The sequence below is a fragment of the Aethalodelphis obliquidens genome, unplaced genomic scaffold, assembly GCF_003676395.1.
Source record: "Aethalodelphis obliquidens isolate GAN/ISIS:26980383/991018 unplaced genomic scaffold, ASM367639v1 scaffold14, whole genome shotgun sequence".
NCBI classification, from domain to species: Eukaryota; Metazoa; Chordata; class Mammalia; order Artiodactyla; family Delphinidae; genus Aethalodelphis; species Aethalodelphis obliquidens.
This window is the reverse complement of record NW_020837958.1, coordinates 15,994,378-16,006,085: the sequence shown is the minus strand read 5'-3', so window position 1 is coordinate 16,006,085 and position 11,708 is coordinate 15,994,378. Positions and strand designations below refer to the sequence as shown.

General features: G+C 44.0%; 1 pseudogene; it reads right to left on the bottom strand.

Annotated features, from left to right (window-relative positions):
• Positions 1-9,296: 9,296 nt before the first annotated feature.
• On the bottom strand, positions 9,297-10,485 carry LOC113625158 (quinone oxidoreductase-like; annotated as a pseudogene).
• Positions 10,486-11,708: the final 1,223 nt, after the last annotated feature.

Genomic DNA, 11,708 nt, shown 5'->3' with positions numbered 1-11,708 from the left:
ACAGGATATCACTAGGCGGAGAACGCAAATAAAGTGTAACTCTTTCAACATCTTTTACATTCATTCAACCCAGAAAGCATTCCCTGGTGCTTGCGTTTTTTTGAAAATAGTCTACATGCTGCAGAATTCCGAGATACGGTCTCTGGGGAAGAAATAAAACAGCTGCAGCAAATAAAGCAGATGGGAATTAAGAATGCTGGAGAGTCTCCAACATATGATGCCATTGTCCACTAAGTGCCAACTCTACAAAGAATGTGTGCTCCAAAATAGAAACTTCATGAAACTTTGAAGCATTTGATTAATGTAAACCATCATGAATAATGCAAGGCTGTGCACCCGGGCTTGTTGTGAAGCGCAGAGAGGAGAAAGATTAGCATGTTCATCTTGGCTTGTTAAAAAATTAAGAAAAATTCACAGAGAGAACTCAGGCATTTTGGGGTGATGGGTGTGCTATGAAAATGGTCACTGCTGACATGATCCTTGGGGCAGGGGGTGCTCAGAGCAAACGCCAGCCAGCTTGCCAAGGAGATTTCCTCCAGAGGGTAGGCAGAGCTTTCCTTCTTAGGGGCCCCCCAGGTCCAGCCCTGTATGCCATTGGGTAGAACCATCAGGGCCAGTCATGCATATGTGACTGCAGGCAGGCCCCAAAGACTCTTCTTTGCCCTGAGATATCTTTCCCACCTACAGGTTGCTGGAAATAGACATTCCTCCAGCAGACATTCTCTACTTTATATTAATTCATTATCTCCTGAATATGCAAAGATCTCTGGGAGGAATTGCACATGCATGTTGTTCCAAAATATTTCCCTTTCTATTCTGCCTCTAAAATGTCTTTTGCAAATTTTATTATAGGGACTTCCCTGGTGGGAAGTCCCCTGCATCGGCAGGCGGACTCTCAACCACTGCGCCACCAGGGAAACCCCTATCAGCTCTTTTGAGATTAGATGTGACCATGTGACTTAGTTCTCTGCAATAGAGTATAAGAGGGGAAGAGGTGTGTGCCTTCTGGGGTGACACCTTAAGAGTAGGCCATGCCGCATCGACTACTCCTTCTTTCCCTTTCCTGTTGGCTGGGTAGTTGGAATGGCAATGTTAATAGAGATCCCAGAAACCAAGTATTGAGGGAAGTAGAACTTCCATCAGCCTGAGTCCCTGAATTACTTTGTGCAGCAGAGTTGCCCATCAACTTAGAACACTTACCTCAAATTGTCATGTGAGAAAGAAATAAACTCTTTATTCTGTAAGCCATCTAAAGGGTTAATTTGTTAGAGTGACCCAGCCTACCCTTCACTAATACAGCATCTAACTCAGAAGGGTTATGAGGATTAAGAAAAATTCCAATGGCTAACATTTAAGCAGAGCTTACCGTGTACTGGGCTCCATGCTAAACGCTTACATACATGATTTCATTAAATAATCAAAATAATCTTTCAAGGTAGTTTTCTTCACCTCCATTTTATAATTGGAGATCAAAGAGATTAAGAAATGTTCTTAAGGTTCCAAGACTAGAAAGTGATAGAAATGGAACAAATCCAGGTCTGACAAATGCATGGTGGTTTTGGTATGCCTCATGCCCCCAGGGTTTCAGTTGCAGATTCTTCTCTCCTTCTCTCTCCTTTCCTGTCCCATCTGCCCTTGATCCCCCCCTCTCTTCTTCCTCTCCCTCTTTCCTCCCTTTCTTAATATTGATTCCATTTTCATGCAAGATGGCATGTTATAATGCAATAAATACTTCAGTCAGGAGATCTGAGTTACGGTTTCAGCTTTTGCAAGTCCTAGCTGCATAAACTTGGTAACTCATCTTATCCCTCTGAGCCCCAGTTTCTTTGTCAGAATAATAATTATGTCAATAATAGTTGCCTTATCCATCTTAGCTGATGACCAAAATAAACTGAAAAGGTCTTTACAAACTGTAAAACACTCTAGAAATGGCAGGTGTTACTCCCCGCTCTACCCCCATCTCATATGCCAGTAGTTCACCAAGTACAGTCTCTGGACAACAGCGCCAGCATCACTGGGAACTTGTTAGAAATTCAAGTACTCAGGCCACACCCAGACCTGCTGAATTAGAAAATCTAGGGGTAGGGCCTCAAAAACAGTGTTTACCAAGCCTTCTAGGTGACTCTGATGGACATTCAAGATTAAAATCCACTGTCCTATGTATGTACACACACTCACACACACACACACACACACACACACACACACTCACACTCATATCCTGACGAAATTAAGTTAAAATAAATATTGAATAGAAAAGAAGTCATATAATAGCAGCCTGAAGATAGCATTTGGGAAAAGAGGTATCATCAGTGCTAAGGATATGCTTGGGAGGGAAGGGTAGGATGAAGACATGGTTAGGAGCTTCAGGACTTTTTAAGTTCAGTGGAATTTCTTTCTTCTTCCAGAACCAGCGCTGTGATCCATGGCTGAGCTATGCCAATGGAAGAAGAGCAGGAACTGTGAGTCTTGAGGAAATAACTCAATATTTAGTAGGACTTCTTCAGTTGTAAATAAGAGAAAGCCATCGTAAACAGTTTTAAACAAAAATGTAAATTCATTGTCTTACAAAATTTAAAAGTCCAGGAGTAGATTGGCTTCATTCACACCCTGGATTCTTGGGCTCAAACCTTGTCACTGGGATTCTGTTTCTCTCGTTTTCTTGGCTCTCGTTTTCCCTGTTGTTTTCGTTACTCTCAGGGTCTCCTTGTATGGTGGTATAAATGCGTGGAATTGCTCTAGGCCCGTATTTTATCTGCTTAGCAACTCCGGTGTAAGGAGAGTGCCTGGTTCCCCATGGTTCCAACAGAAATCCAAGGCTCCTGGATCCTTCTTGGGGCACATGCCCACCCTCGGGCCGACTAGCACGACTCTGATCGGCCAGGCCTAGGTTACATGGCCAACCCTGGAGTCCAACACACCCACATGCACTGAAAAGGGGAGCGTGATTCTCTATGAGAAAATACGGCTGCTGTTACCAAAAGAAGGGTGGGTTGACACTGGGCAGGTGAAAACAACAGATGTCTACAAGAGACCTTAATTTGCTGCCTCTGGGAAGACTAGGATTATGTTAGCCACAAACTCCTGCCAAGGTTTCCTCCTTCTCTCCATGTCCTGCGGAATTATCTGTGACAACAGTGACTGATCCCCAAAAGGGAGGGGTAGCACCTGGAACACAGCAGCTAAAAAAATCAGGCCCATATCTCAGTTTCAAGTTTGACTCAACTTCTCCAGTCTCAGGAATTTATCCAGAGTAGAATCTTTAAGCCTTATCCCTCAACAATTTCCATCTCCTTTTACAATGCTCTCCGGTAAGTAAAACTCCAGTTTCCTTACAAAGAGAGGCTTGGAAGCTTCAAGGCGTTTTACGTTTGGATCCACGGTCTGTAGACCAGTGCTATGCAATAGAACTTTCTGCAGTGATATAAATATTCTTTATCTGCACTGGCTAATGTGTAGCAGTTAGCTGCGCACAGCTGATGAGCACCTGAAATGTGGCTGTTGTGACTGAGGAACTAAATTGTTCATTTTATTTAACTTTAATTTTCATTCTAACAGCTGCATGTCCCCATGGCTACTATCTTGGACACCGCAGCTTTAGACTCTGGGAAAGAAAGCTAGTCAAAAGCTCTGACCTTCTGACTTCAACCAAGGTCAATAGACAGGCTACAGTTTTAGGCTACTCACTACCTGTTTGACTCTTTTTCTTAGTAATGAGAACTCCTGAGTTTTAGCTGGACCCATGCCCTCCCGGGAAGAGATTCTATTTCTCAGCTTGTCTTGCAGCTGGGAGGGGTGTGGGGTTGGAAGTCACACGTTCATATCAGGTTATTGGAATGTGGGGAGTGTGTGTGCAACTTTTTGGTTATCTCCTTAAAGTTGAAACTACATGCCCTGGACTTTTCTATCTTCTCCTAGACTGGAAGGCAGATGTGGAACTGAACCAGCCTCAGTCCTCCTAAGACAACACCTGAGGAGATGGTGGACCAAAAAGATGGAAAGATCCTGGGTCCCTGAATTATCGGATGGAGCAGAGATACCCCATCAGTCTTGAACTTCTCACCTTAAGACCATGTTTTGACAGATAAATATAATGCTCCTTTATTTACACCATTGTGTTCTTGGGTTTTTTGTTAGCTTAGCCTGTTTGCTAATGTACCATATCCACCGAGGAATCCGTGTGGGACATGGACTGTGTATTTACAGACCTAGGTTCTCATTAGTTCTACAACTTGCTACAATGTGATCTTAAGTTTCAATTTCCTCTTGTATAAAATAAGGCGTTTGGACTGAATCTGAGACATGAAAATGGAATTCATCTTGAGCAAAAGAGGGAGAATAACTGCAGCTACTTAGTAGAGTTGTGAGGATTAGAAGAGATAATGCATAAACTACACTTAGCCCAGTGCCTGAGACATAACAGATGCTCTATAACTATTAGCTATAATTATTGATATTATTATTAAGTTCTGACCCTGACAGATTGCAGAAGGCTGCCTGGAGTGCTGTGTTGACAAGGATATGAGACCACTTCAGTGCTCACTGGAAATGAACGCCATAATCATCTAGCTGTGTCTTCCACAGGCAGAAGAGGGGGAGTTCCCTGTAATGGAGGGGATTCCTGGATTCCTAAGTCCTCTTCTTCTCTAACTTTACAGAATTTTGTCTACCTATACTAAGCTAGCATGTAAGAGTCTTTTCCCCTCTCTTCTCTACACCACACACACCACCAGATATACCACGTAAAACACAAACACAGGGTCCCCTCCTAATGTCTTTATCTCTCTGGCTGGCCTTCTTCTCACCCACTTTCTCATCTTCTGAGCCTAACCCCTGAATCTGGAGTCTCCAGACTTATGAGAGATGCCTCGGCTTCTCAGGCTTCTGCATTTTTAATTCTTTTTTTAAAAAATTTTTCATTTGAACCATTTTTTAAAATTTATTTATTTTATTTATTTTATTTTTGGCTGCATTAGGTCTTTGTTGCTGCACGCAGGCTCTCTCCAGTGGCGGTGAGCCCGGGCTACTCTTCATTGCATTGTGTGGGCTTCTTATTGCGGTGGCTTCTTTTGTTGTGGAGCACAGGTTCTAGGTGCACAGGCTTCAATAGTTGTGGCTCACGGGTTCCAGAGCACAGGCTCAGTAGTTGTGGTGCACGGGCTTAGTTGCTCCGCGGGATGTGGGATCCTCCCAGACCAGGGCTCGAACCCGTGTCCCCTCCATTGGCAGGCGGATTCTTAACCATTGCACCACCAGGGAAGCCCCCATTTTTTTTTTTTACCTCCCTCTCACCTGACTTAATGCCTGGAAATTGCTGTGTTAAAATGACATTGTTCAGCCAGGCCCTTGTAGGAAGCATTTGGAGGACAGTGGTACCCAACAGGCACAATCCTTCTGGGGGTGATTCTGCTTCCACTGGCTCCATCAGCCTAATAAATATGGAGACCTAGAGAGAATTCTGATCCTCTGGGAATCCAATCACGAACACAGGTTAGAAAATAACCCAGGTCAGAGAATCCAAATCTGCATTCACATCCCCAATCCCAAGTCATTTCCAGGGAGAAGTCTTATGTTGACCATTTTCAAAAGTCACTGAAAGTAGAGAAATGATGTACGGGTGAATCTACTCTGGAAAATAGAATCCACCTAGTTTAACCGGTGCATGGCTTGCAAAGGAGAAAGCCACTCTAACGCTCCTGTTCCTAAGTCTTTGTATCCCTTCTTTACTGGGGTCAGCAAACTATGGCCTGCTTTTGTAAAGAAAGCTACCATGTTTTTGTAAATAAAGTTGTATTGGCACACAGCCAACACCTGTTCGTTTACATAGAGCAGCAGTCTATGGCTGCTGTAGCGCTGCCACAGCAGAGTTGAGTGATTACAACAGAGACTGTATGGTCTGCAAAGTCTAAAACTTTTACTTGCCTGTCCCTTTACAGAAAAAGTCTGCCAATGCCTGTTCAATATTATATCAACTTCATTTAGTACAAGTCACTACTGATTTCTGGTTTCAGTCAACCAACCAATCTAATGCAACCACCCACATGTGTCCATGTGGTACATTTATTCCAGTGGACCCCTAGCAACTATTTCACTCTGATCTATAATTATGTTCCTCCTTTCCCGGTCTAGCACCCTCAAAATCCATCCCCATACTCATGGATGGGAGAGATAAGAGGTTGTATCAGGGAAGCCATAGGTACAGCCTGCTTCTCAGACAGAGAGAGCCAGGAATTATAAACCCTGAGCCTATGGTTGTCTTTTTGTAAGTTCCCTTGTTCTGTTAGGTGAAGCCAGCCCACCCACACGTATTGTTGGCAGTAGACATCCCTCCTCTGTTGTAGGGGGAATACACGAAAGGTGGAGATGGTCCAACTGAACAGTCCATGCTAATCTGGTATGGACACCACGACTCTGCTTGAGCTGATTATTGCTGTGGGGAAACAAAACCCACATTACCTGATGTTCGAACTTTTCAAAGAGAATTTGGAAATCTTTTTTGTTTTGCTTCCTTTTAATAGACAATCACAGCACACTGAGGTTTGGGACTAATAGCTGGTGCGCTTGGGCAAGTTCATTTGCTTTTCTCAAGCTTGGTGTCCTCAGCTGTCCAGTGAATGGAAAGAAGGAAGGAGAGGTATTCTATCTCAGAAGGGTTTTATGATGATTGCCTGTGATAATTCATGTAATGTTCTTATGATGGAGCCTGGCTGGCACAGAGTAAGTGATCAGTAATTGTTAGTTTTCGGTTTTTTTTTCCACCGCGGGAGGCACTAGGTTGGGATCCCATCTTTCTTGCCCACCTCAGTTCAGAGTTTAAAGTGTCCTGTCTTCCAAGGCAGGGACAGAAGAGCCCACCCAGAGGAGAGATCCAGGGTCCAGTAGGAAGTCTCTGGATCCCCTTATATGAAGGGGTGAGGGACGCCAGAGATACTGCAAAGAATTGCCCCAAACAACATCTGTTATGAACTTCCTCTATTGGAGGGAAAATAAAGAAACAAGTAAAGACAAAAACCTGGAAGGAAAGAAAGGAGGAATGAAGGAGAAAGAAAGAAGGGGAGAAAAGGGAGGGGGAAAATTAGATTTAGTAAAAACTCACAGCATAGACCACATTGTAATTAATACACCGGAAGAGGACCTAGAATTATGATATAAGGATATAAAAAACTGCTAAGCACAAGTCATGTTGCAGATTATAATTAATGACATGCAAAAATATTGAAGACATATTGTTAATCCTAAAAATTAGGCTATAGAATAATGTGTACTGAATGAGACTATAGTGTATATGAATTTACATATATCTAAGTAGAAAAAAGACAGGAAGGATGGAAGGAAAGCCAACAAAATATACACGATGGTAATCTCTGGGTGACAGGATTGTGGGTGATTTTTATGTTTTTTTTTAATTGTATGCACCTTTTAAATTGTCTTCAAAAACCTGTGTAACTGTGTAATAAGACGAAATGAGAATTATTACAAATAATCATTAGGATTGTGAAGTTACTAGTTAACAGCCAAACCATGAATTTCAGAGTCTTTTTCCAAACTTCCAGCAGGTGGCGCAATGGCGATGTCAACTTCTGGCTGGGTTTCTCTCCAGTTTAACAGTCTCAGATGCTTTGCTGCTAGGTCCTGGCCCCGGGTGTCCATGAAGCAGAGGGCATTGTTGCCTGGTGGGGAGGGCACCTGGAAGAAACCACCCAGACACAGGGGCTGCCTGCACTCAGATCCCTGGCCCAGGGTTCCATTCTTCCCACACTAGGAGAAACAACGTAATTAGAAATACAATGACAGACTCTAGGTCCCTCCCTCCACTTATTTCCTCCCCATAATTTGGTCTGGGGCAAAATTCAAATTAGTCTTTTTATTGGGCATTTCTGGATTGGACTGGATTTGCAGCTCGTCCAAGCCCTGATGTAAGTGAGATTTTGAGCTCAAAGGTGAAAAAAAAAAAAAGGTAATTTTCTTGTCCACAGGAAAGGTGATTTTTTTAATGAACAGCAAACCTTGTGCAAAAAGATGATGGACATTTTGGACCACTGTCAGTCATGGGGGTGGGAGGGCAGGGAGCCTGGCACCCTGACTAACCAGCCTCCAGAGATTAAAGGGGACAGAGTCTCTCCAGGCCTGGACACCCTCAGGCGAATGAATGGGTTACAGCCGGGGCACGACCTTTACCTGGTCTGGAAGGGGAACCGTCCATAGAGGAAACAGATCCACTTCATCTTTTTGACTTTTGTTTCACATCTTAAATTTTATATCCCTAAGAAAACTACTCTGAATGGAATTCAGGGTTTAAAAAAGCTAACAGAGTCCACCAAAATGGGTACCATTCCACCCAGACCCACAAAGATGCACACAGGTCTGGAGACATGGAATGTTCTGGGTCCTCACTGCTATTTCTCACAGGCTCTTCAATAAGCCTCCAGTGCCCTTCTTGGTGTTGACTTGGAGAAAAAGAAGGAAGGGAGGGACGGAAGGAGGAACAGAATTAGGGACAGAGCTAGCAGGCTCCTCCTGCCTGGTCCCAGAGTTTTCACTTACTGATTCTTATTCCTCTGTTGTGGTACTTAACAGAGGACTTATTACTATTGTGGCCTTAACAGAGGACTGGCTTTCATGTGGTACCCATATGGGTTCTGAGTAAGTGAATCAAAGCCCTTGACATAGAGTAGCTTTCAATCTTAGACAACCCAGGCAATCAGAAGGAACCACATAAAATAATGGGGAACAGGGACCTGGCAATAACTGTATGTGTATATGCAACATCACCACACAGATGTCCATTCCTGTTCTCTCTCATTCTCTCTCTCATTCTCTCTCTCTCTCTCTCTCTCTCTCTCTCTCTCTCTCTCACACACGCACACGCACACACACACACACGCACACACACACATGCAGAGGCATTCCTAAGGGCGCTAGAATAGTGAAGGTTATATAACAACAGCAAGAAGATAACTAACACGTATGAGAGTATATACCAAGTAATTTAGCTTCAAGTTTAAGAGCTTTGGAGTCACTCAGCCTGGGTTTGGGTCCCAGCCCTGCCACTTTCTAGTGTGATACTTTGAACAAATTACCTAAACTCTTTGAATCTTAGTGTCCACCTGTTAAATGATAATAAAAATGCCTACAAGTCACAGTGTTGCAGAGGGGATTCAGTGAGATCCTGTACGTAGAGCACTTAGAACAGTGCCTGGCATTGCGTGGTACTCAGTAGCTGTTGGCTGTGATTATTTTCTGAAAGCATGAGGATAAAGGGGCAGTTTGAGATTGCTAAACTAGAGTTTGTCCACTCAGGGGAAATTTCATCTTGTCTAGTAACAAGACTTTTGTCACTGAAATAATTTTTTAAAGATGTTTAGTGTGTTTCAAAGTATAACCCAAAGCTTTTTCCTTTTTTTTTTTTTTTTTGGTATACGTAAAACTGAGGTAAGAAACTTTAATTACGCAGGAGATCTGTGGAAGGATTAATCATTTTAAGAGAAGAATCATTTTTCCAACAGCCCCACTGCTATGAATGATACCTTCATGAGCCTGGGCCACCTTCTCCAATGGATCCTGGGGACCAATTACTGGTCTCGACCAACCAACTTCTATTCCAGCTTGAAGGACTGCTGCAAACTGCTGCAATTCCTCCCTGGTGGTTGAATAGAGAGCAGCTCCTATTATGCTAGATTCCTTTGCCATGGCGTCCCGTGGGTTTATTTCAATAGGACCTCTGCTGCCAACAACTATTACTCATCCTCCGTGTGACAAAAGATTCAAACCATTGCTAAGATTTACATTAGCTAACATTTCAGTAATCATATCAACTCCTTTTTCACCAACAGATTTCTTAATTTTATCAATGTAATTAGCTCCTTTGTGATTAAACACTTCGTGGGCTCCATTCTGCAAAACAATCTTTTGTCCTTCCTCAGTACCAGCTGTGCCCAAACCTTTAAGTCACAAGCTCTAGCAATCTGGCATGCTGCTATTCCAATCCCTCCACCGGCCCCGTGAACCAGAACACTTTCTCCAGCTATCACATGGGCACTGGGGAGCAGAACTCGATGTGCAGTAAAATACAGGATCCCGACGGCAGCTCCTCGTTTCAAGTCCAGTTTTTATGGCAGTGTGTAAACAGTGTAATCGGCTGCCAGAGAATGCTCTGTGTAGCCCCCAGAGATCGTGCCGGTAGTGAAAACTCTGTCTCCTTTCTTGAAAGCAGATACACTCCCTCCAACAGATTCTATTATCCCAGCCACATCTAAGCCAGGAGTATAGGGTGGAAGTGGTTTTCTACTGTAAGTGCCAGAGCGAATATATGTGTCCACTGGGTTTATACCACATGTTTGGACTTTAATTAGAACTTCACTCAGTATGACAATCTCTAGGTCCATCCATGTTGCCGCAAATGGCATTATTTCGTTCTTTTTTATGGCTGAGTAATATTCCATGGTATATATGTACCACACCTTCTTTCCCACTAGTGTTGCGCATGGATTTCTCAAATGCCGAAAATGAAAATATATTCCTTAGAGAGGTCAGTATTATCTTGAAGCTACAGGGTCAGGGTAAGGCCTCTTGACCCACACAAAGGACTTTGTTTTGGCAGGAGGCAAAAAATGTTCTCTCTCCCCACAAGTAGTCTGCATGGTAAACTAGGATAAACTTGAAGTGACTATATTTCCTTGAGTGTTGCCCCACAAATACTGAGTCATGTCTCAGAACAGCTCTCATTGGTGGGATGTTCTGGTCTCAGCCCGGATGCCAGAGGAACGGCAGGAGGGCATGAAGACTGAGCAAGCAGGCCTAGGCTCCAAGGTACCCCCCAAACTCCAGAACTCCACACTCCACAGGTGCTGCCTCTCCTCTTCTGCACAGGTCCTAAACAACCCAATGCTCTTCTTGTCACAGGTTTTGAAGTGGCTATCTGGGGGACAGCTGCGTGATTAGCTAGCTGCGAGGGTTGGCATGATATTCAAACCAGTTAACAGCCAGCATGGCAGGAGCACCGGCCAAGGGAAAAGAGCCTTGGCCCCAGTGCTGGAGTAGAGGTCGAAAGAAGCCCTGGGGGGCCGGGCCCCTTCTGTTGGATTGTAGGGAAATCCAGGGGACCCGGAGGACCTGGGCCGCAGGGATGCAGAGGGGCGTTTGGAGGTGGCTATTGACCAGCTGCTACAGAAGTATTTCAGCGTGCTAATAACCTGTGTGGACATGCTGGTGCACCCTGGCTGAGTATCAATTCTAGGTCAAGGTGTAATGTTCAGTCCCACCCTCATCTGAGCATCCCTTTGCCCATTGGCCAAATTGGGCAGCCTGTTTATAAATCTGCCTCCTTTGGCAAAAGAAATCAGTGGGGAATGTAGGAACCATTTAAGAAGAAATCTCTTCCCAATTCTGAAAGGACAAATCGATGTCAAAATGGCACAGGGTTGGTTCTTTATTCTTCCGTAGCTGATGGAGGCTAAAATATTTGGGATCCCCACCTTCTAGCTGCTGGCATTCTGGGAGGAAGCCTATTCCCAGTAAGGATGAAAGGAGAATCCATTAATGTGGAGAGGAATTTCTGAGGTGGTCTTGGTGAGGAATATCCCATGGGTTGTGAGCTCTTGGGGTGGGGAGCATGACAGGCTCTGTGTACCCCCAAAACAGAGGGTACCCAGTCAGTACTCAGTGAGGCCAAGTGTAAGTGTGGAACTCAGGCTTTGGGTGGAAAGCAG